General features: G+C 42.1%; 1 protein-coding gene across 14 annotated transcripts in view; it reads left to right on the top strand.

The window, feature by feature from the left end:
- Nucleotides 1-4,008: 4,008 nt before the first annotated feature.
- CDON (cell adhesion associated, oncogene regulated) overlaps nt 4,009-15,552 on the top strand; it is a 100,079-nt gene continuing 88,535 nt past the window's right edge. For 5 of the 14 annotated variants that reach the window (XR_009356565.1, XR_009356562.1, XR_009356564.1 and 2 more), the window contains exon 1: nt 4,304-4,706. The gene's annotated coding sequence lies outside the window, so the exon portion shown is untranslated. The other 9 variants (XM_059184279.1, XM_059184281.1, XM_059184271.1 and 6 more) reach the window with 7 other exon arrangements.

Here is a 15,552-nt window from a genome sequence, read left to right as displayed (position 1 = left end):
GACACCTCATGTTGCTTGGCCTCAAGTTCTCTCATTTGTAATACGGGACTCATGCTTAAAATAATACTTGGCATAACAAGTGTTATATAAGCATTAACTGTTATTATTATTATTATTATAAGATCTAACTTTTATTCAGTGTTTGCTATTGCCAGGCACTAAGTATTTACATGTTTTACATCAGTTAATCTCTTTAGCAACCCTATGAAAGGAGGTCATATTATCAACCCTCCAAGAGGTATTAATATCATCTCACTTTCGGAAATGACGAGAAGACGACTCCAAGAGTTTAAATAACTTAACCAAGTCCAATGAGGTGGAGTTAGAATTTAATGTAGGTCAGCTTGACCTACATCATATTACTCTTAGAGAACCAGTTTTAACATTTATTTTGAATTATAAAAGCACCCAGTTCAGGCCTAAAAGTCATGAAATATACATCTGTGTCACTTATGCATCTGTCAACCTTCTTTTCATTGTGGCCGTGGGCACTTGGCTCATGGTATTTCTCTTAACATTTCTCTTGATCTCATCACTGTCTCCCCATCTCCCCAGCCCTGATCCCATAAATTAGGTTAACCTGAAATCTCTGCACCACTTCCTCTACCAGCATCCTTTAGCCCCCGGAACTGTTCCACTTTGGAAACGGTGATCATAACCAAAGACCTGGTGGATTTTTCACTCCTCAATCCTGTAACAACTGCTCTTTAACCTTACAGAAATCTCCTTTTCTTTTGACATCTTATTTTAGTTTATCATTCCTTTCCAGCTCACACTGTGGATCCTAGGATTGATGATTTAAATTACTTTCTTACCAATACCCTGTATTATTCTCCTTCTCACACATCACCCAGCAAAGCTCCAAATTTGGATCAGAGCTGGCTTTTCCCTTTATGCTTGAGTGGTTACACTTTGATAGAGAAAATCAAACCATCATGCACATGCCTCCACTACGAATTCATGATCCCCAACCTTAGCCAGGCTCTCAGCATCACTCTTTACTCCTCTGATTGACTTTCAGCTTTCAATTTTCACCTCTCATTTTTCCTAATTCCAAACCCTCACCACCTTCCTCAAGCATCTTCTTTATGTTACACACCTTGAATTCAGTAAGCAACATTCCCTCCAAATTCATCAGGATATCCGGGGGCTTTAGATACTAGAGTTTTAAAGCTTGGCCACAACTTTAGAGGTTTCCATAGTCTTCCTGAGGGGATCACTTTTACTTTCACAGCATAAATACACTCTGTGCTGATGACTTTCAAGTTTATATCTCCAACTTAGACTTATCAATCTTGTGGACACCTGTCAATGGAGGTTCCACAAGGACCTCAAATTCAGAAGGCTCAAAATTGAACACACCATTGTTTCCTTAAAACCTGTGTATCATGTAGGACATTACAATCTTCCCAGGCACCATGGGGTAGGGGGCATGACTACCATCCCCTCAAGCTAGAAGGCTGGTGTCATCCTTGAGTTCCCTCTCTTCTTCACTTTCCACATGCAGTTTCCAAGTCCTGTCAAGCTTTCTTCTTGTTTATGGAATCTCCCCTCTCTTCTCTGTTATTCTTTTCTCTCTTATTTTATTGTGGTCCTAGTGCAGTCTCTTGATCCAACTGGACAGTCCAGATGGCTTCTGAAGCTTCCCAATTTTTTGACCTCAGACTTGACTCCTTTATTTAGTCCTCATCACTGCTGCTAGCTAGATGATGTTTCTAAACACAAACCTGATCATATCCACTGCCATTTAAGATCTTGCATTGAATCCCTATTGCCTACAGAATAAAGTCCCATCTTCTTGGCATGACATGCATGGCCCTCTGTGATGTGGCTTTAGCTTCATTCTGCAGTGCTTTCATTTACCCATCCCTACATAGTGCCTTAAACTTCAATCACAGGGTAGAGTCTGCAGTTCCTGTGGGCTGCCTTGCTTCTCACTTCTATACCTTTATTCATCATGCCTCCTCTGCCAAGATGCCCTTCTACTCCTTCACCTTTACCTGGCTAGCTCATACTATCTTTTAAGACTTAGTTCATGAGTCAGTTTTTTTCTGGAAGCCTTTCTTGACAAGCCACCTTCCCCTCCCCCTGAACTCCAGGCAGTACTAGCAACACTGCCTTTGGCTCCCACAGCTCCTTGTTGATTGCACTGAAGACATCTCAGCATACTTACCCATTTATGTGTCTGGATCACACTTACATGGTGAGTTCTTTGGACCTTGGGGCTATGTCATATTTCTCTATATACCTCTTTGCTTAGCAGGGGCATACAGTAAGTGCCCGGTAAGTATTTTTATTTTTCAAAATTTCTTTTTTAAAGATTTTATTTATTTATTTGACACACAGAGAGATCACAAGTAGGCAGAGAGGCAGGCAGAGAGAGAGGAGGAAGCAGGCTCCCTGCTGAGCAGAGAGCCTGATTCGGGGCTTGATCAGAGGACTCTGAGATCATGACCTGAGTTGAAGGCAGCAGCCTTAACCCACTGAGCCACCCAGGTGCCCCCCCATAAGTATTTTTAAAGTAAATGTTGAACAAATAAATGCATGACCCATTAATGAAATACTATTTTATGCATGATTTGATTTTTCCATTTTATGAACAAGGCAGAAGGAGAGGAATCAGTATCAATAAACATTTTTTACAATAAAGAGTATCAATAAACTGATTATTTCTCCATGTGATTATGAGCAACTAGAAGCATAGTGATGGTCAAATGGCACAGTGAGATGGGGGGTACCCAGAGAGGAACCAGGAAGTGTTTACAGTGTAAGCCTGTGGTGATGGACAGCTAGGATTCCTACAGAGTAGCCACGGGACACCTGCAAGACTTCCCTCCTAGACATACAAAACTCTCTCGGTTAAACCTTCACTGGTTATAAGTTTTATTTGCTGAATGAGAAATCACTTAATATACCTTAAGCTCTCTGTCAAATACATGAATAAAATCTTTAAAAAATAATAAAATAATAAATTATTATAAAAAAAAAAAAAAAAACATACAGATTTGTGATTGGAAGTAAAAAACGGGACAGTGGAAAGCAAACTAGAGTTGCCGCTCATTCACCCCGCCCCCCAGCTGACTTTCTGAGGATCTAATGGTTTCACAAAGACCTGGACATAGTAAGAGCAGAAGACTAAACTGTTTGTCCACCACCACTTTCAAAGCATTTCCACCACTTTGTGGAATTCAAGTAAGAAGGTAAGGGAGACTGGCATGTTTTTCTGAAGTTCAGTACTGAGTGTTTTTATTTTTATTTTTTTAAGTCGGCTCCACTCCCAGCGAAGAGCCCAACTAGGGGCTTGAACTCACATCCTGAGATTAAGACCTGAGCTGAGATCAAGAGTTGGTAGCTTAACAGACTCAGCCACCCAGGCACCCCGGTAGTGAGGGTTTTTGAACTTCAGGTATCACTAGAACTCCTTTTGTAGTTAAAGTAATAATAAGTAATAATGGTGATAAAAAGAAAAGAATAGAAAGCTAGTTAAAGTTATTATAAAGAAGTCACAGTCCTCGAATGCCCAGTGAGATGCGGGTGCTTTTCACTAAGTATCATACTTAACGCTTCACAACAACCTTGACATATAAATTCTTTTTCTCTTTTTCTGTTTGAACAACTGAAGTTCAGCGAGATCAAAGAACTTGAGGCAAGTCCAAAGGACGGCATGGGGAGACTCTGGGACCAAAGGCCACGTTAGCTTCACCAGGTGACCCTGAGCCTCTGCTGGTCACTGAGCTTTGTTACCTGCTCGCGTGTATGTGAATGCAGGGCGGGATGAAGCTGTCTGAGGAACTAAACACTGAACGTGCTGGAAAGCCTCAGGAGCCACAAGCGGCGGGAAGCTGGAAGCAAGACTGCACAGCCTAGGTAGAAGCCAAGAGAAGGGCGGGACTCGCCGGCTCCAAGGAGAACTTAGGTGGCTGGGCGAGGGGCGGAGCGAGGGGCGGAGAATGGGCGGGGAATGGGCGGGCAAACAGGGGAGCGTGCAGACCATTCGCGGACTGAGCAGAAATGCCGCCTCTCCGGGGGAAGCGAGGTGAGGACAGAGTGAGCGAAGGCATTGTGGAGTCTCCGTGAGTTGCTAAGGTAGCTCATCCTCACCATCCTAAACCAAAGCAGAGACCGGACTCGACCTTCCTGGGCCGGCTTTCCCGTAGAGCAAGCAGGAAGGGGATTGGGAGAAGGTCCTGCACAGAGCGTCCCCCTGCCCCCTCGCAGATTGGTACGGCTCATCCCCCCGCCGCTGATCTGGCAGGCTGCGCGCGCACCCTCCGGCGGGGCGCGGGCCGGCGGGGCGCTGCGGCCTCTGCGGCCCGGTTCCCTCCTCCTGCTCCTCGCGTGCTCCTCGCTGGCCCCGCGCCCGCCGGTGACGCGCCCGCGCTCCTTGCCGTAGAGGAGCGCGGCCGCGGGGGCGCGCCCCGGTGGCTCCGCCCCCCCCAGTTCCCTCCCCTGAGTCCCGGGTGCCCCGCTCGCGCGGCTCGGTGCAAGGAGAGCGGGGACCCCGCGCCAGCCCGCCCCTGCGTCCCCGCCCCGGCGTGCGAGGCGCCGCGCCCTCCTGCTGCCCTGCTCGGTGCATGGAGGGGCCCGTTCGGATCGCAGCCGCCGCCGCCGTAGCAGCCGCCAGCGCGCGGGGGATGACCTGGGGGTGGCTTTCGGAGCCGGCTGCCGCGCAGGAGGTCCGGGGACTGAGGCTGCCCCGCCGAGAGGTGCAGGGGTGGGCCCGCCGCAGGATCGGAGGGAGGGGTGGTCCGGGGACCCCGGGCTTGGGGGCCACGCGGCTCGGGTGCGGGAGGTCCGCGGGAGGGCAGGCCGGCGCGCCCGGGAGGCCATAGGGGTACCGGGCTGAGTGCGGGGTCTGGGAAGGGCAGCTGACGGATGCCCAGCGGGGGAGCTCCGGCGCTCGGGATCCTCGGGGACTCTGAGCCACCTCGTGGGAGGAGGCGGGGTGAGGTGTCAGTAACACGCTTAATTCTCTTTGACGGTGATCCGCTGGGGCAGGTGAGACCCAGCATAGCCAGGAGTAAGGGGCGCCAGCAGGTTTTCCCAAGGGAGCGGGATTCCTCGCCTCTCTCAACCTCCATCCCGCAGAGCGCCTGTGAGAGACAGTGATTTATGTGTAGGGAGAAGCAAGAGAAATTTCCTGCACAATGTATCTTTCTCTGCCTTCACAGACTCAGTGACTTCCCAGCCCCAGGGAGTGTATTTTTCCTTCTCCTCTGTAAAGCTTTCTGTGGATTGCATTATCATTTGCTAAATACATTACAGCTCGCTATTTATTTCGGTCTGCAGCTTTGTTGCTTTCTCTCCACATCTAGGGATTTCAATAATAAATCACTGAGGAGGATAGATAGACTCTCTCGCCCTTGCCTTCATTGTTCTCCCTAACCCCACCAAATCAGGTGGAAGGCTTTCCAAAAGGCGCTCTTCTCCAGAATGCCTTCCTTTCCTGGTCAGGACTATCAGAGGATGGCAGGTGCTTTAAGGTCAGGCCGCTTTCCAATTGAGATCTAGAATTTAGGGAACACCATTCACAGAAAATGAGCCTCTATGTCCTGAAACAAACGCTGTGAGAAACAGAAAATTGAACCAAAAGCTAACACGAGATTCATTCTCAGGGCAGTGGCCAGTAAAAATGATAGAGGCCAGTCGTGTTTCCATGCCTCACTGATACCATTGCCTGCCGACTCCCAGCTGACCTCTTGGCATACCTGAAGGGCAGTGTCAAGAAGGAAAAGGTAGGGAGGGGAGCTGAAAAATAAGTGGGTTTATTCTCAGCGCAATTCTAAGTGTTCTATGACATTTTATAGCTCATTTAAAATAAGTAGTCTATTTTAGCTGAAAATGGGGGGGCATTATTCAACTTTTAGGACAAGATGAAAGAAAAAATTTCTGGAAATTTAAAATTAGTGCTTAAATAGAAAGCATTCTTAGGAACCCAGAGAGGCACCAAATACTGTAGTTTCTGTTATGCACATGTTGAAATAAACTGCCTCATACTTTAAGTTATATGAGAAGGATGGAGAAAACCTGTTTCATTTTGTAAAGACGTGCCCTGGGTGTGTGCTTGGCAGTGGGTAGAGCAGAAACATTTATATTTCTATAAAAAACACACAAGTGTATATTGTTTAACTTTCATGCAAAAACTCGGATATAGTATTTGCAAATCTGTCTTTGTTTGAATAGTTTAGTCAACCAGGAAAATCAGTTACTAGAGGTACTGTGCTATTGTTTGTGTAGTAAGTCACTTGGGATGCTTTGATTGATTGCTATGGTTCTCATGAACCTCCTCTTCTGTGGAAAGTACTTAAACAGCTCTGACCCTCAAGCCGGGAAGTACAAAGAACCCTTAGGACTTGGAGCATACTGATCTAGCCTGTGTAGTTTGGTATCTGAATCAATCTTATCCCTTGCCTTCTTTGCAAGAAAGGAATTAAGTTCACTTAAAGATAGGACCCCCCCCCCCCCCCCCATCAGCAAGGTATGTATAGAGATGGAGGCTTTGTGTGGGAATAGGAAAGTCTGTAATGGGCCACTGCTCTAAGGAGGTCAGGTAAATATGTTGACTAGCACTCCTGCTTTTCTTTTTCCCACTTTGCCCTTATGCTGTCATAACTTTCTAGATGATTTCATTTATGGGTTTGTCAAGATAGACATTGAAGTAAAAATTTTCCTCTCTAGAAATGTTTCTTTTGCACAATTTTAGACCAAAAATTGGTGATTGTGTCTGAGCATATCCTGGGGAAATGATTTCCGGAGTTCAGCATTGTCTTAGTGAAATTAGGCTGGGGTAAGAAATTAAAAATAGCTAATTGAAAAATTGGTTATTTATAACGTGTAATTACATTAGCTATGGCCTTGTAATTAGCATTTGTACTGTGCAGGAGAATATGCAAGACAGCACATCAGGAGAGCAGATGAGTTGTCTACACAGGTAGTCTTTCTTTAGATATATGATCTTACTACTTAATAGGAACTAATTAGATTAGAAAGAGAATTTGGAGTCCGGTTGCTAAATAGGTTGCTTTGAAGGACTTGATTTTATGGTAATTTTTTGACGAGTACTTTTTTTACCCCCAGAAGTTTTATTAACTTGGATTGAATTAGAGAAGGTTTTATTGTTTTTATTCAAGATTTTATATTGCATGTAAACATTCCATTTATTTATAAACATTCCATTTATACATTTTTATTGTGTATATGGCCCTCATTCACTTTTAAGGGACTGAGGAGGAGGGCTTTGATTCTTCTCAATTAAAATTATAAGATCATATACAGAATATCCTTCATGTCATTTTAAAAATATTGGATTACAATTAAGTGAAAAACTGGTTTGTTGGTTTTTTTTTTTTTTTTTTTTTTTTAATCCTTCAAGTTTTCCGTCATTGTTTGTGCTCTTTCCCCCATTGTCAGGCTTAAAACATACAGTATCATTGTCATCTGTCCCCTGAATAATGGTCCTGAGGTGATATTATTAATGTGGCTTTTTAAAATCAAACTAATTATACTTGCCTAAAAGAGCCACATGTGTGTGATTCTAGCTGCCTGGTGCCTTTTGAGAGCCCGGGAGACAAGCTAGTGAATAGAGCTGAAAATTCATTCTGTATTTGATTAAATGGAACAGACTCGCTGCTCCTTACCCCAGCAGGGGCTATGAGATCTCTTGATCCCCGAAGCGGCTCCAGGACCCTGGGAATTCCATTAGCAAGCACCTGAGGAATTTCTGCCCTGCAGTGCCTTTTTTGTATGTGTGTATGTGTGTGTGTGGAGAGGGAGTGGAGCTGAGTGGTGATGGGGTAGTGGAGGGAGGGGGGTGGAGAGAGGCTACATTGGAAGACTCCATATGTTAGCAGATCTAAAATCAAGGCATGACTTAACAGCTTATCTTGTAAGAGAAAAGCCCAACCCGAAGGCAGATTGCTAGTCAGGACTTTCCTCCAAGCAGGACTGCGTGGGGATGTGTTGCTAGCACTGAACCGAGCGCCACTCTAGGTACAGAAAGTCGCTTCTCTGCTTTCCCTCCGAAGCACAAGCATATACACGTTGCAGCCTTGGTAAGTCTTCTCCATATGATCTTTTGATAAATATGTAAAATTGTGTTATAGTTTGGTCTTGCCTGGAAGGACCGATGTATTGTTCTAATAACTTTTTAAACTGAGAGCAAAATCAGACTTTTACGGGAAGCCAGTTGCTTTACAGAGATGAAAGGCTCATTTGAATAGGCATATTTTAGTGTGCTCTTTTGTTTTTATATCATTTTATTGCATTCTTGTTACCTTGTTATAGAATTCAAATTCATGGGCGGTGTATGTTTCTTTCCTGCTGTCTTTTTGAGAATTCTGATTTTAAGTATCTTTTAAGACATTGCTTTGCAGACTTTCTAGCAGCCACAAGCAAATGAAAATATATCTACCAAAAATATTCGTGTAAAATCTTTGGAGCAAAATTTTTGGAAACATGAGTGTGTCTTCCTCCCCTGCCAGCCACCCTCCTCCCCACACACCCACAGCTGCCCCAAATAATTTTTGGATACAAACATTTTTCAGGATATTAGTCCAGTTTGTTGCTTGTGTACTTTTCCAGGAGGAGCAGTTCTGAATCTTGGATGGTATTGTTAATTGATTTTCATATTCCGAGAAGAGTTAAACACGAATGTGAATTCCAGTGCCAGTTTCCCACTGATGCAGAATGCTGTAGCTTATTTGATGGTTAATTTGGTATATTTTGTTCCTGATTAAAATCATGTTGTGTCACAGTGCTTTCCCCCACTTCCAGCATGTAGTCCTCTCGCAAATTCTCACAATGCAGAGTGCTAGGAAAATAAAGAAGCCTTTTAGAGACCATGTTTAAGTCTTTCCCACCTTACTCCCCGGTATCCCTTTTCTAGTGCCGCCACACTGAAAGGACTCTTGAATGAGTTGGAGTAAACACTGAAGTCAGCAGTGTGTCTATCTCGGTTCACAGTGATTGAGACTCTTTTGCCGTGTGATATATTTTGATGGCCAGAGATCATAAAAAAAAAAAAAAAAACTACCCCAAAACACATTTTGTTCTGCTACATATCAGTTGGAATGTGCGTAGGACTTCAGTTCTGGACAGCCAGCAACATGCCTTGCAGTCACAGAATGAAGGAATGGTGAAGTCCCTTGTATCTGAATTCAGAGGGAAAGAAATAGCCGGGTTATAGGACTGAAATGAGATCTAGTCTGCTTTCTGTTTTGTTGCTTATAGCTGCCTGGTCAATTTAATTTTTAGGTTACCATACTAGAAACAGAAGGAAAAATTGACACATAAAGCTTGCTCTTCAGCTACAGATTCATGTTAAGAGACTACTGCTCGCTGTTTTTTGTTTGTTTGTTTGTTTGTTTGTGAGCCGGGGCAGTGAACTTGACTGAAATCTTGGTTTCCTCATCTGTAAAATGGGAATAACAATAGTATCTCTTAACCACTTGTTGTGGGGGCTCCATGGAATGATGAAAGTGAATTGCTTGGATATACCAAATCGGCTCTGAGGGTTAGCTACTGTTACTTGTAGTAACTTTTCCTGTCCACATTAGTCTATTACTCTGATCCAGAGTAGTTTCTTTGAAGTACTAACTAGTAAGAAATTCTTGGAAGTTAGTACATACAACTATAGTTGTAGTGTGCTACATTTTCTTAATTTTGCTGTTGAACTGAAATGTTACATTTTTCTAATGGATTGTATAATGTAATACAATATTGCATTTTTCTAATTGATTGTATAAGAATGTACATGAGTATACAGTTAATGTACACCGAGCAAACAGCTAGGCGAGGTTTTACATATGCACATATGTGTGGTAACTATGACCCAGATCAGGATCCAGAATATTTCTTTCACCTCAGAAGGTTCCTTGGTGCCCCTTCCTGGACAACCCTGCCTCCCCCAGCAGGCAGTTACTGTTCTAACTAGTCCCACTGGACATTAACTTGAGCTGCTCTCAAACTAGATTTATAAAAATGGATTCATATGGTATATACTCTTTTATATCTGTTTTCTTGCACTGCTCATTGTGTCTATAAAATTCATCTGTGTTATTGTGTACGGTAGTAATTTGAGCTTTTTAAATTGTTAGAGCATCTTTGGTGTGTTTTGAAATTTGTATTAGTCAATTTTATCGGCACATTGGGTATGTGGCCACTGGGAAGAAAGAAAATAGCACTTCTTCCTAAATTATTTGACAATCAGATCCTAGTAGTTAGCTTAGAAAAATTACCATGACCTTATTTTTGTACCTAAAATTGGGTAAAAGTAGTATAATTATTCTTAGTCACAATTACATAAAGCAAATCCATTAATAACTGTGTTGTTGTATGTGTGTTTTAGTTTTTAATATTTTGTTTAATTTTTAATTTTTTTTTTTTTTTTTTCTGAGAGAGGTGTATGTGAGTGGGGAGGGGGTGGGGCAGAGGGAAAGTAGAGCAGGAATCATAAGCAGGCTCTACATGGAGCTCAGGGCCTGACACAGGGCTCGAGCTCAAGACCTGGAGATCACTACATGAGCTAAAATGAGGCGTTGGACACTTAATGGACCATGCCACCCAGGCGCCCCTTGTGTGTGTGTGTTATTAGAAGGGAAGGAAGAGACCCTCAAAGCAGAGAAGAAGGACCATCTAAGGACCATCATGCTTAGCATTTAATCCATAATCAATACTTAGAAATGTACAGAAGAAACAACTAGCCCAGCATTAGCGTGATGCTCTTTTAGAAGAGAACAGAGCAACACAATGTTCTTTTGAAAAATAAAAATAAAAATAAAAAAACACCCAAAAGGAAAGAAAGTGGAGCTAAGACGTTGTTATTGCTACGGAAAAATTTTGTACCCCCTTCAGGGAGAAGGTTTTGGCTCCCTCCTTGCTGTCAGACAATGCCTAGATGTTTAAAGTTTCTGTCCGTGTTGTTGGAATTCCCTCATGTGCTAAATAAAATTTATTTCACCTAAATAGTGAAACAAGGCTACAAGATGAGGTCACTGATTTAGAAGGCCACTCCTTTGTTTCTTAAATTTTGGAGGGGGTTGTGGTTGAGGTAAATAGCTTGTATATCTGTTCTTGGAAATGTTGAGGGAGGATTTTCTGGATGTTCTGCTTGAACACAAGCCACTTCTCTCTCAGGAGACACTGTATTTTGCAGCTCTTGTGATTTTATTAAATCTTATGATTTCATACTCCTTGACACGAGGTTATTCTTCACCGACAGCCATGTGCAGGGATGGGTTCCCCTGGAATCCAGAGAGACAAGTTGTCCCTTTTTCTACTTACATCAGACCACCAGTGGTCCAGACTTGAGGGAGGTGGAGAGAGTTGAGATAGTCATCTGTGATTCATCTTTTGTCCCGTAGGGGCGCTCCAAAGATGCAGATTTTGGTTCAAACAAAGGAAGAACTGTGACAAATAGGACTGCCTCAGGATAGAAAATGCTCTTTTGAGGGGACTTGAGCTCCTCTTACTTGACACTTGCTGAGGACACTGTGGAAGCCATTTCTTCTTTGGGTGAGAGATTGAACTGCATGACTTCTAATGGCACTTGCAGAACTCAGACTCCATGAAATGGGCTTTTCTGAAAGAGTGATTTTACATAACCAATCCATGTGTAATCTTGGAGGGAGAAAAATACGTTACAAAGTCCCAAACAGCCACTGAAGAAACAAATTTTCTCAGGCCAGCCCTAGTTTAAAGTTGAGGACTGCCTCTACTTGTCAGCTCTTTTCACTCTAAATAGAATTCTTCCTTTAACACTAATAAGTAAATGTCAGATATTCTTTCTTACTTAAAGAGAAAATAGGGACTTTTCCAATATTCTAAGTATGTAAGTGTCAGAAACAGTAATGCTTTCAAAGGATAGTAGTTGCTCCCTTTTTATGGAGGGGCACAATGAGAATTCTTGAGTCACTCCACTGGCCGAGATATTTCTTCACTCCTACAACGAGCGTATAGTCAAAATGATTAAATATACATCTTTGCTCTCTGCCCTCTCTCCTCCACCCTACTTCTCTATACTTGAATTTCAAAAGAGAGATAATTTGAGGGGGGAAGGCCGATACTAGTGACTTATCCCATCAATAAAACGGTATTTGGAACATTTTCTGAGGTCGATAGTTATTTATTCCAGCCATGTACACATCTTGTATCTGCAAAGATATGCTAATAATATTTAATAATGGATATTTAGAATGATTGAAGGGAGTGTATTATAAAGCAAAAAAGAATAGTAGATGGAGTTTTCATGGTTTTGTGTTTATGCACATGAACCCTCTGTGCCCTCGGTGGCTCTCAGCAGGTCTCTGTCCTCTCTTCTCTGTCGCGGCTACCTTTTACTCCTCCAGCATTCTTTTTACAATTTCGGAGAGGGATGAGAGGAGATTCAGAATGTGAGACCAAAAAAAGAAAAAAGTGATTCTGCGTGGTAAGCACAGCTTCAACTAATGAAGACAGTGCTTTAGATAAAAAATAGTTAAATGTCACATTGTGATTGGAATTCATGCATGGTGTTTTAGCAATTTTACTTTTTTCTTGAAAAAAAATTCTTAAATTGTAAATGGATAAAGTTTTAAACAAATTTTTTTTTTAAACATTTAAAATGTGTATTTCTCTTCTGTGCAATGTTTGGTGTCCAAAGAGCTGATTTCATGTCCTGTTTCTAAGATACTTGGCATTGCAGGTGTTCTCTTGGGTATCTAGGTACTAAAAAGTGCATTCTGGCTTCTGTCTCTTGCCAGGGAAATGCCTGACAGTTATTGACTTTTTATGGTATCAGAGTAGAAGTAATTAGTATTCTCTATTTTACTATAATGGTGATATCTGTTCAATGAGTGATTGTACACACTGCCTGGTTGGAGGTAAATTTGGCAAGGAGGACGAATGTTTAATGGATAAAATACTACTTTTATCAGGCCATGAAATTACTCTAGTGACATCAGAACTTGGCAGCCTCTTTTATTCCAATAAAAACAAAAATAGCATCATAAGCTAGGGATAAGACATTTTTCTTGTCCATTTATTTTGGCTTATTCTCATGGTTTTGGCCTCAGGGTGTGCGTATAACAAAATAACAACACAGTGAGTAAGAGGCAATAAGAATTAGGGAATGAAGGTAGTTTCACTGAAACAGACATGCTGTTTATCCGTCGCCTCGGTTTCAGGCATTTAAACGGTTCCTCTCAGTTTGGTGACTAGCATCAGGGTGGATATGAGGAAGCCTCATTGGTTAAATGGAGTTAAACTTCATCATTTGGCTTGTTAGGACCTTACTTGCAGTATGTTGAAAAAGTTTGGTGATCGGCTTATAAAATTGTCACGTGTCTGGGCGTGATTACAAATGCGACAGTACAGATCTGTAGAAAGGGTGCTGCTTAATCCTTTTTATAATCACCAGTGTAAAATAAACATCGTGTTACCAGTTAGTTCAGTTTGATTGGATGTAGTGTTTCCTCTTGCCTGTTTTACCCTGTTCACTCTTACTGTGAAGTTAGATTTTTAGATGTTATCATGATTTTTTAAAAAGATTTATTTATTTGAGAGAGAGAGAGGGTCGGGTGGGGAGAGAGGGGCAGAGAGGGAGGGAGAGGGAGAAGCAGACTCATACTGGGTGCAGAGCCCCATGAGGACCTAATCTCAGGACCCTGAGATTAGGACCGGAGCTGAAACCAAGAGGTGGACACTTACCAGACCACACCCCCCAGGTGCCCCAGATGTTCTCATGATTCAATGGCAGTGCTTATACCGGGTTTCAGTTTGGTGTCCCAGCATCTGAGCAGTAGGTCTGTTGACCCAGGGACTACTAGCACTGAGAAGATACTTTCATCATGCTTGATAGGTCATTAGACTCCTGAGTAGAACCGTACTAAACTCTGACTGCTACATTCTCTCCATGATTTAACTTGTGGGTTTACCTCACTGTGATCACCTTCTTAAACAAGCTCATTTTATTTATCAATTAAATCTTTTATAGTAAGGAGAACTATAGTTCTGATGGGTTAAAGTATATTTCAGAGTTCTTTTTTTTTTTTTTTTTAAAGATTTATTTATTTGAGAGAGGGAGAGAGAGAGCATGCACACACAGAAGGAGAGGGTGAAGCAGACTGCCTGCTGAACAGGGAGCCTGATACGGGGCTCGATCCCAGGACTCTGGGATCATGATCTGAGCCGAAGGCAGACGCTTAACTGACTGAGCCACCCAGGTGCCCCCAAACCTGCTTCTAAGTAGCTACTTTTACTTTACCCGTTTTTTTTTTTTTTTTTTTAAAGATTTTATTTATTTATTTGACACAGAGAGATCACAAGTAGGCAGAGAGGCAGGCAGAGAGAGAGAGAGGAGGAAGCAGGCTCCCTGCTGAGCAGAGAGCCTGACTCGGGACTTGATCCCAGGACCCTGAGATCATGACCCGAGCCGAAGGCAGCGGCTTAACCCACTGAGCCACCCAGGCGCCCTACTTTACCTGTTTTTAAGTCATATTATAGTCAGATTAGAATGGTTCTGATCTCTTCATCCGATCTTTTGATTCCTGTTTACTGATAGTTAGGCATATTTTCTCTTTTAATGGTCAAATCCTTTTTGAGATTAAAATAAAAACATCAAAATCCTACCCTGCATTTCTAACTCCAAGCTCTAGTCATCTTTTTTTTTTTTTTAGATTTGTGCTTTAGTTTGATTTCTCTTTTAAAAGAAATTGTAATACTCATGTTTGATTGTAGACCTATATAGGTCTTTCATATAATTTTCATCATATGTTTTTGTGCTAATTTTTTTTTAATCCCATGGCTAACTAAAGCCCATTTGAGTCATTATAAGATGGGTTGTTAACTGTGGTCTCCTATTAGGCTATCAAACACAGTTGTCATTATATGTTACTTCTTTTGTGTTTGAGGATGCGTTTTAAAAGAGCTATTGTCATAGTGGTTAGGTCTTAAAATAATTTCACATTTGTTACTATGACAGCAGCCACAGTGGGGTTTTTAATCATACAATACAGCTTGTACAGAGATTGATATCAGCATTCTGTGGCATCAGATACATTTTAGCTCTGGGATTTGACTACATACATCTTTCTTTTGTCAGGAGGAGTTCTTACAGCCAGCTCCCAAAGTGGGTTTCTAAAAGTGGTCCTTCCAAATCTGGGCTGTATCCCACCCACAGGAAAATAGCATAAATTGTTTTAAAGAAAAATTGTCAATGTTTTACTTATTTTGGGATCTCTCTTTGAGATAGCAGCTAATCGGAAAAGATAAGGACATGATTAACCCTGTAAGACAAAGATCAGATTCATGTTTTCTTAGCTAGCTGTGCTTAGATACAGAATACTTAATTAGTCGTGATCCCACTAACGGATAGGCACTACCTATCCAACAAACTCCTGAAGCCTTCAACACACAAGAAAGAGAAACTGAGTTTTGAGTTTTTCATTCATTTCTGGGTTGATGAAATTATCCCCCCCTTCATACTGAAATGTGAGTCATCTGGCAAAAAAATCCTTCCACTTGACATTGGAAATGAAGTCCCCATTTACTTGTAAAAGTTCCTTCTAATTCACTGAG

Source organism: Mustela lutreola, chromosome 1, assembly GCF_030435805.1.
Source record: "Mustela lutreola isolate mMusLut2 chromosome 1, mMusLut2.pri, whole genome shotgun sequence".
Lineage (NCBI taxonomy): Eukaryota > Metazoa > Chordata > Mammalia > Carnivora > Mustelidae > Mustela > Mustela lutreola.
The sequence above is the reverse complement of the archived record's forward strand: the minus strand, read 5'-3'. Positions and strand labels throughout refer to the sequence as shown.